This window comes from Lipotes vexillifer, unplaced genomic scaffold (assembly GCF_000442215.2).
Source record: "Lipotes vexillifer unplaced genomic scaffold, Lipotes_vexillifer_v1.1 scaffold1235, whole genome shotgun sequence".
Taxonomy (NCBI): Eukaryota; Metazoa; Chordata; class Mammalia; order Artiodactyla; family Lipotidae; genus Lipotes; species Lipotes vexillifer.
In genome coordinates, this window is record NW_006775530.1 from 1,526,707 (window position 1) to 1,537,505 (window position 10,799).

Here is a 10,799-nt window from a genome sequence, read left to right on the forward strand (position 1 = left end):
GGGGGGGGGGGGGGCCAGGTGAGCGCAGGTAGGTGCTGATTGGTCCAGCGCCGCAAGGTCCCGCCTCCTCGCAGGTGGGGCCGTGGCTGACTCTGTGGAGGCACCCCGAAGCCCCCCCTCACTGTCCTCTCCCGCGCCCCTCCTGCGTTCTCTCGGGTTTTCTGGAGTTGCTCCCGGCAGAGACCCAGGCCTTGTCTCGCAGATTCTGGGTTCGAGGGGGGAAAAAAAAAAGGCAACCCACTCTCCGCCACACACGAAGAAAATTGTTTCTGTGCCTTGTGGAAAAGAAAGTGGAGATGCATCTGAACCCAACTGGAAACAAAGGCGGCCCATTCATGCTCCCCCGAGGCTCTGTTATCCAAGGCTTTGATGGAGGCCGGGTGTGTCCACCCCACACCCGGCTACAGCGGGGGGCGAGCGGGTACCTCCTGCCTCTTTCCCCACCTCCCACATCAGCCTGCCCCCAGGACTCCGAGTGTTTAAAACTGGCAGTGAGGTCCCGAGGGACGGTGTTACAGAATCTGCTACAACTTGCGGAAAACTCATTACTTCCCTGACAAAGCCGAACAAAAGGAGGCTGGGAGAGAAGATCCCAGAGTTCGAAGCCGTGGTGACGCCAAAAGGTGCGAGGTAGAGGGGTGGTTATTAGCCCCATCACCTCCAGCAAGCTTCCCACCCCCCACGTAGGATATAAATCATTAACAATGTCTCAAGTTTTGTAAAATGCAAATAAAGGCATTTTGAAAATCGCGACTGTTTTTATTGGTCTAAAATACCTACTATAATCTAAGTAAAAACTGCTGGCTGCGAGAAGCAGCCTTCCAGTGAGTCTCCCTACGAAGCAGCTCTTCTGTATCCTTACTGGGGGACATGCGACGGAGCTGGGATTCGTTCCTCTACTTCAGACCCAAAGGGCTTTACCCGTGGCGGCACGCAAGTGGGCCCCGGGCCCTGAAACGGTCCTGAAACTCAGTCGCTCCACACTGCACGCTCTCTCCCCAACGAGCTGAGTTTTCCCAGCCAGTCACAACCTCCTGTTCCCTGAGGCCTCCCCACCTTCCCTAGCTGTCTTGAGAATCTCAGGCTGACTCCTCAACACGTTCCTTCCTCCTACCCATCTCAGATTTAGGGGTTTGAGGAGGAGACTAGAGTCTCTAATTATAGAGTTTTTGGCTCTCAAGGGCTAGCCTGGAAGCCTGCCTGTCCTTCCCACCACCAGGCCTGCGGCTAAGAGGACAGTTTGCGTTGCGATCGTGGGAGTCCTCTCTCTAGCCGACCATGGGCTCTGGGGCCGCACCGCCTGCGTTCAAACCCGGATTCCATCACTTATTAGCGCTGTGACCTCAGGCTAGCGAAATAACCCCTCTGAGCCTCAGTTCCTTATGAATCTAGTGGGGCTATTATGATATCTGCCCTCTATACAGTACTAGGATTGAATGAATTAATACATATAGAAGAGGATTAAATTAGCACGTTTAAAACGCTAAACTCAGCACCTGGCACAGAGCAAGTGCCCAAATGTTGCCTGGTATTATTGCTTTAGGATCTAGCTCATTTGTCCTCCGCCTCACGAGCCGTTTCTTTCCTCTATAGCACCCTCACGTTCCCCAAACTAAGAGAATGAGAAACGCTGTAATCCTTCAATTTCACGGCTGATGGTAAAGCGAGCAATTGGCATCTGGTATCAGGGGAGCGCTCCGTTATCCCGCCTGTGGTCCCGGCAGCTGGGGGTTGGGGATGCACGACGCGCGGGAGAAGCCCGAGGCTGCTGGCTGAGCTCCAACCCCCTCGCCTCGCTCTCCCGCAGGGGGCGCTTTCCGTGCCCGAGGGGAGGTTAGATACCCGCGCAGAGGCTTTTCGAGGCTGCGCAGGCCCCAGACAGTACCTGGTGGCCCCGCCTATCCTCGCCCCGCAGGTTCCTTTGCGCCCGCCGGGAACCAGATGCAGCCATTAGGCGGACAGTTAAACATCAACGTGCGTCGGGATACAGGTCCTAATTAAGTAAACACCTGGCTGGAGGGCAGTTGAGCACGTTCATTTCCGCCTCCTTCCAGGGCACTCAGCATTCCGGGAGGGGGCGAGGAGGGGAGAGGAGAAATTGAGAGTCAGCTCTTCCGCCTGCACCTTGGACCACACTGCTGCCTTCTCTGCAGCTCCCTTAGTCGGTCGGCCGTTCATTCATTCATTTAAGAGATATTTGCTGATAGCCCGTTGTTTGCCAAGTACTGGAGATACAACAGTGAACGAAGCAAACATCCCTGCATCCTTGGACCGTCCATCACAGAGTGTGAGGGTTCAAGGAAACTAAATAAGTAACTATATAGCATGTTAGATAATATGTACTATGCAGAAGAACAGAATGGGAAGTGCCAATTCACGGAACAGAAGGTAGGGCTGTAAACTGTAAATCACATAATCTAGAAGGTGTTTAGGTCAGGGTCTAGTGGGAGACAGAATCCAGCTCGGATGGTTCTAGTCTTAGTGAAGGGACTAGAGGAATAGGCAGGGTTCAGGAACCAACAGGGGTGTAGAAGGTCCGGAGATCAGCAGCAAGCAGAGAAGCAGTTACAACTTAGAGGACTGGAGGGCAAAGGGAGGAAATGGTATCATTGGGAGTGGGGGGTTGGAGGGGAGGGGGGAGCTGGAGAGCTGAAGCGGAGGACCACCCCTCCCAAATGCAGCTGTGGTCCAGGAGGGACAGGCCACTGCCCAGAGCAGAGCAGGGAGGATGTGGGGGGAAAATAACTCAACATCTCTCTCCTTTCACCCTTCATCTTCTGGCATTGCCTGCCATGGACCAAACCCACCCAGAAGCCTGAGGGCAAGAAAGCCCAGGTGGTGGTGTCTGTAGGGGTCATCTTCCCAGGCACAGGGCAGAGAGGAGAAAGGCAGAAAATGGAGGAAGGGCTGATGAACAATGGGGAAAGCCCAGAGGCCTCCTTGAGAAATGAATAAAACCTGAAGGAAGTGAGGGAGAAAATTACATTAAGCATATCTGAAGAAAGACTATTCCAAGCAGAGAAAATAAAGCAAAGGCCCTGAGACAGTAGATTACTTGGGACAGGAGAAAAAAAAAAAAAAAAAAGGGGGGGGGGGGGGGGGCGCTGGAGAGGAGTGAGCAAGTAGGAAATGAGTCAGATTTGGGAGGGTGAGGAACAAATCTTGTACAGCCTCATAAGCTATTGTAAAAACTTTGCCTTTTACCCTGAGCAGGAGGGGAGGAAGGCACTGGAGGCTGTCAGTAGAGGAGTGGTGTTGAGAAGACTACAGGAGATGAGGGCAGAAACAGTGAGGTCAGTTGGGATCCCACTGCAATAAGCCAGGCAAAAACTGAAATGGCTTGGTTCAGGGTGGTCATCGTGGAAGGGGTAAGAAATGATCAGACTAAAACAAACAAAATAAAAAGTGTTGATGAGGATGTGCACACATTGAAACACTTGTGCCCTGTCGGTGGGAATGTCAACTGGTGCGGCCACTATGGAAAACAGTAAAACAGCTACTAAAACAAATTAAAAATAGAATTGCCATATGACCCAGCAATTCCATTTCTAGGTATATACCCAAAAGAACTGAGTGTAGGGACTCTAACAGATATTTGTATAATACATCTATGTTCATAGCAGCATTATTCACAACAGTCAAGAGGTGGAAGCAACCCAAGTGTCCATTGACAAATGAATGGATAAACAAAATGCTTAATAGGTACAGAGTTTCAGTTTTGCAAGATGGAAAGAGTTCTGTGGATGGGTGATGGTGATGGTTGCACAAAAATGTGAATGTACTTTATGCCACTGAACTGTATGTTATGTGAACTTTACCACAATTTTTAAAAGTTACTTTAAAAAAGTGATCAGGGCTTCCCTGGTGGCACAGTGGTTGAGCGTCCGCCTGCCAATGCAGGGGACACGGGTTCGTGCCCCGGTCCGGGAAGATCCCACATGCCGCGGAGCGGCTGGGCCCGTGAGCCATGGCCGCTGAGCCTGCGTGTCCGGAGCCTGTGCTCCGCAATGGGAGAGGCCACAACAGTGAGAGGCCCGTGTACCGCAAAAAAATAAATAAATAAAATGAAATAAATTAATTAAAAAAAATTAAAAAGTGATCAGACTCTGGGTATATTTTGAAGGTATTGCCAATGAGACTGGCTAAAGGATTGGATGGGGGTGTGAGACAGAGCAGATCAAGGATGACTCCAGGGTTTGGGGCCTGAGTAACCAGCAGGATGGCAATACCATTTCCTGACATGGGTAAGGCACATGTAGTGGACACTGTCAGGGCACTGCTCAGATCCCCTGGGATCCCTTTGTTGGTTTCTGAACTCCCCTTTTTTGGCTTCTGTGTGCGGATTCTCCCAGCAGCCTGTACATGTGAAGGGCCAGAGGCTTGCCCTTCAGCTACTGGGGTCCCTTTGCCCTTGCAAGGAAGTGCCCAGGAGTTCACTTTCTCAGCCCTTAGCCAATGACCAAGTGGTGCTGGAATGTGGAAGCTGAGCATCGGCCCGCCTCCCCCGAAACTCCCAGGGGTAACTTACATCCAGCATCCCCTGTTGGATCAGGCTGAAGGTACCCTCCAGGGACTTGGTCTGAAATCACACCCTTGCTTGGCTTCTTGCCCTCTTTATCTTGCTTCGCCACTCCCTCACCAGTTCCTTCTGGGAGCCCTTCCAAATTTAATAAGTCACTCAGGTACATGAATCCTTGTCTCAGGGTTAGCTTCTTGGAATCTCATTGCAGGTAGAGCAAGTTTGGGATTAGGGGAAGATCGGGACTTCAAGCTGGGACATGTTCAGAGATGCCCGGTAGTGGCAATGTTGAGGAGGCTGTGGTTGGAGACACGGGTCCAGGGGAGGCGTCCTGCCTGGGATATACCTTTGTCACAATGGAAAAGCATCTATTTGTGGAGAAAGACGTGCCCAGGGAGAACCCTGAGCCTCTGGGGGCCTTCCCATCTTCGCCAGAGCATGGCCTTTTTCAACACAGATGTTCATCCCGTCCCTGATGCCTTCCACCCAGACAGGGCTGGGACTTCTTTCACTCATTTTGCTCTTTCAGAAAGAAGTGCACCTTCCCTGTGCTTCTTAGCTGCATTTCACATTTAAACATGTGCTACTTACTGTCTTGTGGGATCTCTGGCATTGTTACTTTCATCTGAGTGTCCTTCCGCCTCACTCTCCAGTACCTCTTTCCCCCTCCTTGAAAGCTCCTGGGGTCAGGGATCAGGATGAGAAGAGTATCACCTCTGCAGATTTCCCCACAGCACCCTGCCAGCCGAAGGCCTGTGGCATTTAAGTTAGGGTTGGCAGACCTATGTCTGAATCTTGCCTCTGAAAACGACTGCCTGGGTGATCTGGGGTGAGCTCTTTAATCTCTCAAAGTCCTCTGGAATGAGTAATTCCTATTTGGGGTGTGATGGTGAGAATTATCCCAAACTGAACTGACCTTCCTCTGCAATTCTGCTCCTCCCACAGTCTTTCCATTTCAGCCAAAGGCAATTGCATCCTTCCAGCGGCTCAGCCTGCGCCATCTTTCACTCTCTGACTCATCTGCTACAACTTGCTCACTCTGCTTTCTCAGCGCTGGCCTCCCTGTGGTTCTCCGAACACACCAAGGGTGGGCCTCTGCACAGTGCTTCCCTCTGCCTGGATCGCCCTTGCCCAGATGTCCACCCGCCTTTCTTCCTCACTCCTTCAGGTCTCTGCTCAAATGTGGCCCCTCTGAGAGGCCTTCCCTGACCTCCCTATATAGAGAGCCCTCTCTCATCACCCTCTTTCCCCTGCTTTATTTTTTTTCATAGCACTCATAGCACTTAATAGCGCTAATCTATTAGTACACATATATATTTTTTGGGGGGGGCGGGGGAAGGCAACATATAGTAATGATTAAGAGCAAGGACTCTGGAGTCACAGTGTCTGGCTTTGAATCATTAATGCAGCTCTTCCAAGCTGTGAGACCTTGACCAAGTGACTTTCAACTCCCTTGTGCCTCAGTATCCTCATCTGTAAAATGGGATAAGCATAACAATACTTTCCTCATAGGTTATGGGTTAATATTTGTAAAGCATTTTGGAACATAGTAAACCTAACTATTCATTAAATTATATTTCTTGTCGCTCTCCCCTCACTGAGTGTATCCTCCCTGAGAGGCAGGGATTTTTGTCTGCTTTGTTCATTGCTGTACCCCCAGTACACAGAACAGCCTGGCATAAAATAAATACTGAAATATGTATTGACTGAGTGAAATCAAGAAGATAATAACTGTTAAGCATCTGGCAGGGTGCTAGAAGCAGAGTAGACACAAAATCAATGTGGGTTCCCTGACCCACCTCACAGAGCTGATATGAAATCCAATGAGCTAATAGGCAACAAAGTGTTTTGCCAAGTGTCATACAAATAAATACAAGTCATAATAAAATGAACTCCTAGCACACACTCTGGATTCAGACTCTAAGTATTTTCATGCATGATCTCACTCTCATCCTCTCAACTCTACACGCTAGTTCCCTTTTCACAGACGAGGAAACTGAAGTTAAATCCCTTGCCCAAGGCCACACTGCTAGGACAGAGGCAAAGCCACAGGGCAACCCAGTTCTGTCTCACTCCGAAACTCATTGCCTGAATCAGTTTCCAACCTACTATTCATCAATGTTTGCTGGAAGAATGAACTTGGGGAGCAGGTCTTTGGTATATTAGGAAGAATTCCACAATATCCGATCTTTTAAGAACCTCTTAAAATAAACATATTTGCCTCTGGTCCAAGGTTAAATTCTGGGTCCTCCAAGAAATATTTAGAAAGAGCTTTTCTGCCCATTTTTGGTAGCAAAATTCCCAGAGCTCCACCCCCACATAGCACACTTACAGGGTTATGTCCCAAAGACAAGCGGGTGTTTTCCAATCTTTTCTAGGAAGTATCCTTAAAACTGGGTGCGGCCCTATTTCCTGCTCCTCCCCTCGCCTGCCCAGTGCCCCTACAAATGCTTCCACAGTCCTACTTCTTTATGTCTGTTCCTGAACTTTCTGGGACCCTCCTTTCTGCCCGGTGATGTCTCTGGCCAGCTTTTCCATCTATCACTTCTGAATCCTTGAAGGTGCTGAGGCAGCTGATCCCCAGAGAGAAACCTGATCCACATACCTTCCCTTTCCTTGAACCTCAGGCAGGGCTCCGCTGCACTGGTGAATTTTTGCCAAGGCCTGAGCTGTCAGTTTCCAGAGATAAGAGGCTAAGCATTTATGTATGTGTATACACTGAAGGCACAGAATCGATTAATCAATAAGCACTCACAAAGCCCTGAATCCCTGTGGTTGGCTAAGGTCTAGAGACTTTGAGAACTGTAGGGCTCAAAAAGACCTTAAAGAAAATAATAACAACAAAATAATAATAATCTGTCCTCAGAGACATTCTTCATCCTTCCCCTGAAAGGCAGGGGTGATCTCTGCAGGTGAGGTTTCCCAGGCTCACTTGAGAGATGACTTCCTGCTGGGTTCAGCCAATGGGAGGCACTAGTGGGAGACTGGAGGGTGGAACAAAGGGAAAAGCCGGGGTATGCCTCCTCCTTCAGCTGTTTGATAATGGCTGTGTTTAATCTACAGCTACAGCTCCTGCTGTCGGTCCAGGTTCTGCCAGACTCTGGGCTCTGGAAACACCACCATTTCCCTCTCTTTCTCCTGCTAAGGGAGACTTTCTCCTGCTAAGGGATGACTTCTTGCTGCCTAATCTCTAGGTTGTATCACTGTCCCCTGTTTGGCTTCTTAGCCTCTCCATCACCTCTGCATTAAGTTCCCTCTGCTTTAAATACTCCTGGTGGTTTGTCTTCCTGATTGGACCTTGACTGACAGAACAGTTAAAACTTACCCAGTACTTACCATGGGACAGACACTGTTCTAAGCGCATTATGTAAGTTAGCTTATTTAATTCTACCATCTGAGGAATGATTATATTTTACAGATGAGAAAACTGAAGCACAGAGTCTGATCTACCCTAGTGAGATACCAAATCTGGATACGTATCAAAAATTAACTGCCAGGAAGCTAATTAAAAATAGAGGAGGTGGGCTTCCCTGGTGGTGCAGTGGTTGGGAGTCCGCCTGCCGATGCAGGGGACACGGGTTCGTGCCCCGGTCCGGGAGGATCCCACGTGCCGTGGAGCGGCTGGGCCCGTGGGCCATGGCCGCTGAGCCTGCGCATCTGGAGCCTGCGCTCTGCAACAGGAGAGGCCACAGCAGTGAAAGGCCTGCGTACCGCAAAATAAATAAATAAATAAATAAAATAAAATAAAAAAAATAGAGGAGGTGATGGACGCCATCCTGGCCCTACTGAGTCGGATTCATCAGTCCATGAGGCCCAGGAATCTAGAGATTTAATAAGCTCCCTAGGTGATTCTGATTCAACTAACCCAGCACCCCTCCATGAAATGGTAGTCATGAAACCCTGACCTCATTTTGGTGATGAGGACAGTAAGATCCAGATCAGTTGCACAGCAAGCTCTGTGGCAGAGACAAAAACACTGCCAAGGACAGTGCTTTCTGGTACTTCCACTGCCTTCTCCTTCAAGGTCACGTGGCTGGTTCCGATGTTTGGACTTGCCCTCCCCAGGAGCCATCTGAAGGTACTTCTTATTAGAAATGTTTTGGAAATTCAGTATATAAACAGATGTGTAGGGCTTCCCTGCTGGCGCAGTGGTTAAGAATCTACCTGCCAATTCAGGGGACACGGGTTCAAGCCCTGGTCCAGGAAGATCCCACATGCCGCGGAGCAACTAAGCCTGTGTGCCACAACTACTGAGCCTGTGTACACAACTCCTAAAGCCCACGCGCCTAGAGCCCGTGCTCCACAACAAGAGAAGCCACCGCAATGAGAAACCTGTGCACCCAGTGAAGAGTAGTCCCCGCTCGCTGCAGCCAGAGAAAGCCCTAGTGCAGCAACGAAGACCCAACGCAGCCAAAAGTAAATAAATAAATAAGAGGGTTAACATAAATTATAAAACAAAACAAACAAAAAAACCCACAGATGTGTATGCAGAATTGCTGAGTGGTGATCAGTATTTGGGAAAAGGAAAAGGGAGGCAATTTAATCCACCTAATCTCTTATTTTCAGTCCTTTCTGAATAACTTCGGAGAGATAGTTAACCCTCCCCTCATTCTACCTTCCCCATTCTGATCAAGACTGTGGTCAGGCCAACAATCTATATTTTTTAACAGGGGCCCAAGGTGATCTGCCAATTTGGAAAATACAATCAAAATCCAAAATGTTCAGAATCTGAATGGACTTCTGTCGTTGCCTTTCCCCCCATGCCACTGCTGTATTCCCAGCACCAACAAACAGTGCCTGGTACACAGTAGGTGCTTAATAAATATTTACTGAGTGAAATAACAGTAATAATTATTCTTGCATTGTGAAAATATTTTCTGTACAGTTATTCACTGATCCTCACGATGGACAGAACAGATATCAGAGTCCTCATTTTACAGAAAATGAAACTGAGTTCAGAGAGATTAGGTGATTTACCAGGTCACACAGCTAATGAGAAGGGTCAGAAGCTCTCTCCGTGAAATTCTTTCCTCCCAGATGATAGTGGTAAGAAGGAACACAGGTGGAAGAATGCAAATATGAATGCATATGAATTACCAAAATAGAGGTCAAATTAACTCGATAAGGATAAGAAATTCTACCATTTATCACTGGAGGAAGAGATTAGAGATTCAAAGATTCCAGGAGATACACAAGTCCCTCTATCTCTGGACTCTTAACTTTACCGTCATTCAATTCAAGCAATCCTTGCTTGCCTGCTATATTGGTAATAGTAATCCCCCTCTCATCCCTTATGGTTAAATGCTAAGTGCTTTGTACATCTTATTCCATTTAGCCATATCATCTCTCTCCTGAACTACTGCAGGAGCTTTCCTTCGTCACCCTCCAATCTGTTTTCCCCACTTCTGTCAGACTGATCATTTAAAATTGCCAGGTCTGATCACTTTGGATCTCTGATTAAAATCCCTAAATGCCTCTCCAAGATGCCCTCTCAAGGTCCTGCTTGGTCTAGGCCCCACCTACCTCTCCACTCATTACATTCAAGAAACACTTATTGAGGGCCTACTACGTGTCAGATGCTATTCTGAGCACTGAGAATGCAATGGTGAATCAAATAGACAAGATCCTTGATATCATGGACTTTGTAATAAAAACGTAGAGAAGTAAACAAGATAATTACAGACTATTGAAAGTGCTAAGAAGGAAAAAAATAAAGCAATAAGATAGTTACTGGGGAAGCCCATTTTTTAAAAAAAATTAATTTATTTTTGGCTGTGTTGGGTCTTCGTTGTTGCGCGTGGGCTTTCTCTAGTTGTGGTGAGCGGGGGCTACTCTTTGTTGCGGTGTGCGGGCTTCTCATTGCGGTGGCTTCTCTTGTGGAGCACGGGCTCCAGGTGTGCGGGCTTCAGTAGTTGTGGCATGTGGGCTCTAGAGAGCAGGCTCCGTAGTTGTGGCACTCGGGCTTAGTTGCTCCACGGCATGTAGGATCTTCCTGGACAAGGGCTCTAACCCGTGTTCCCTGCATTGGCAGGCAGATTCTTTTTTTTTTTTTTTTTTAACATCTTTATTGGAGTATAATTGCTTTACAATGGTGTGTTAGTTTCTGCCTTATAACAAAGTGAATCAGCTATACATATACATATATCCCCATATCTCCTCCCTCTTGCATCTCCCTCCCACCCTCCCTATCCCATCCCTGTAGGTGGTCACGAAGCACGGAGCTGATCTCCCTGGGCTATGTGGCTGCTTCCCACTAGCTATCTATTTTACATTTGGTAGT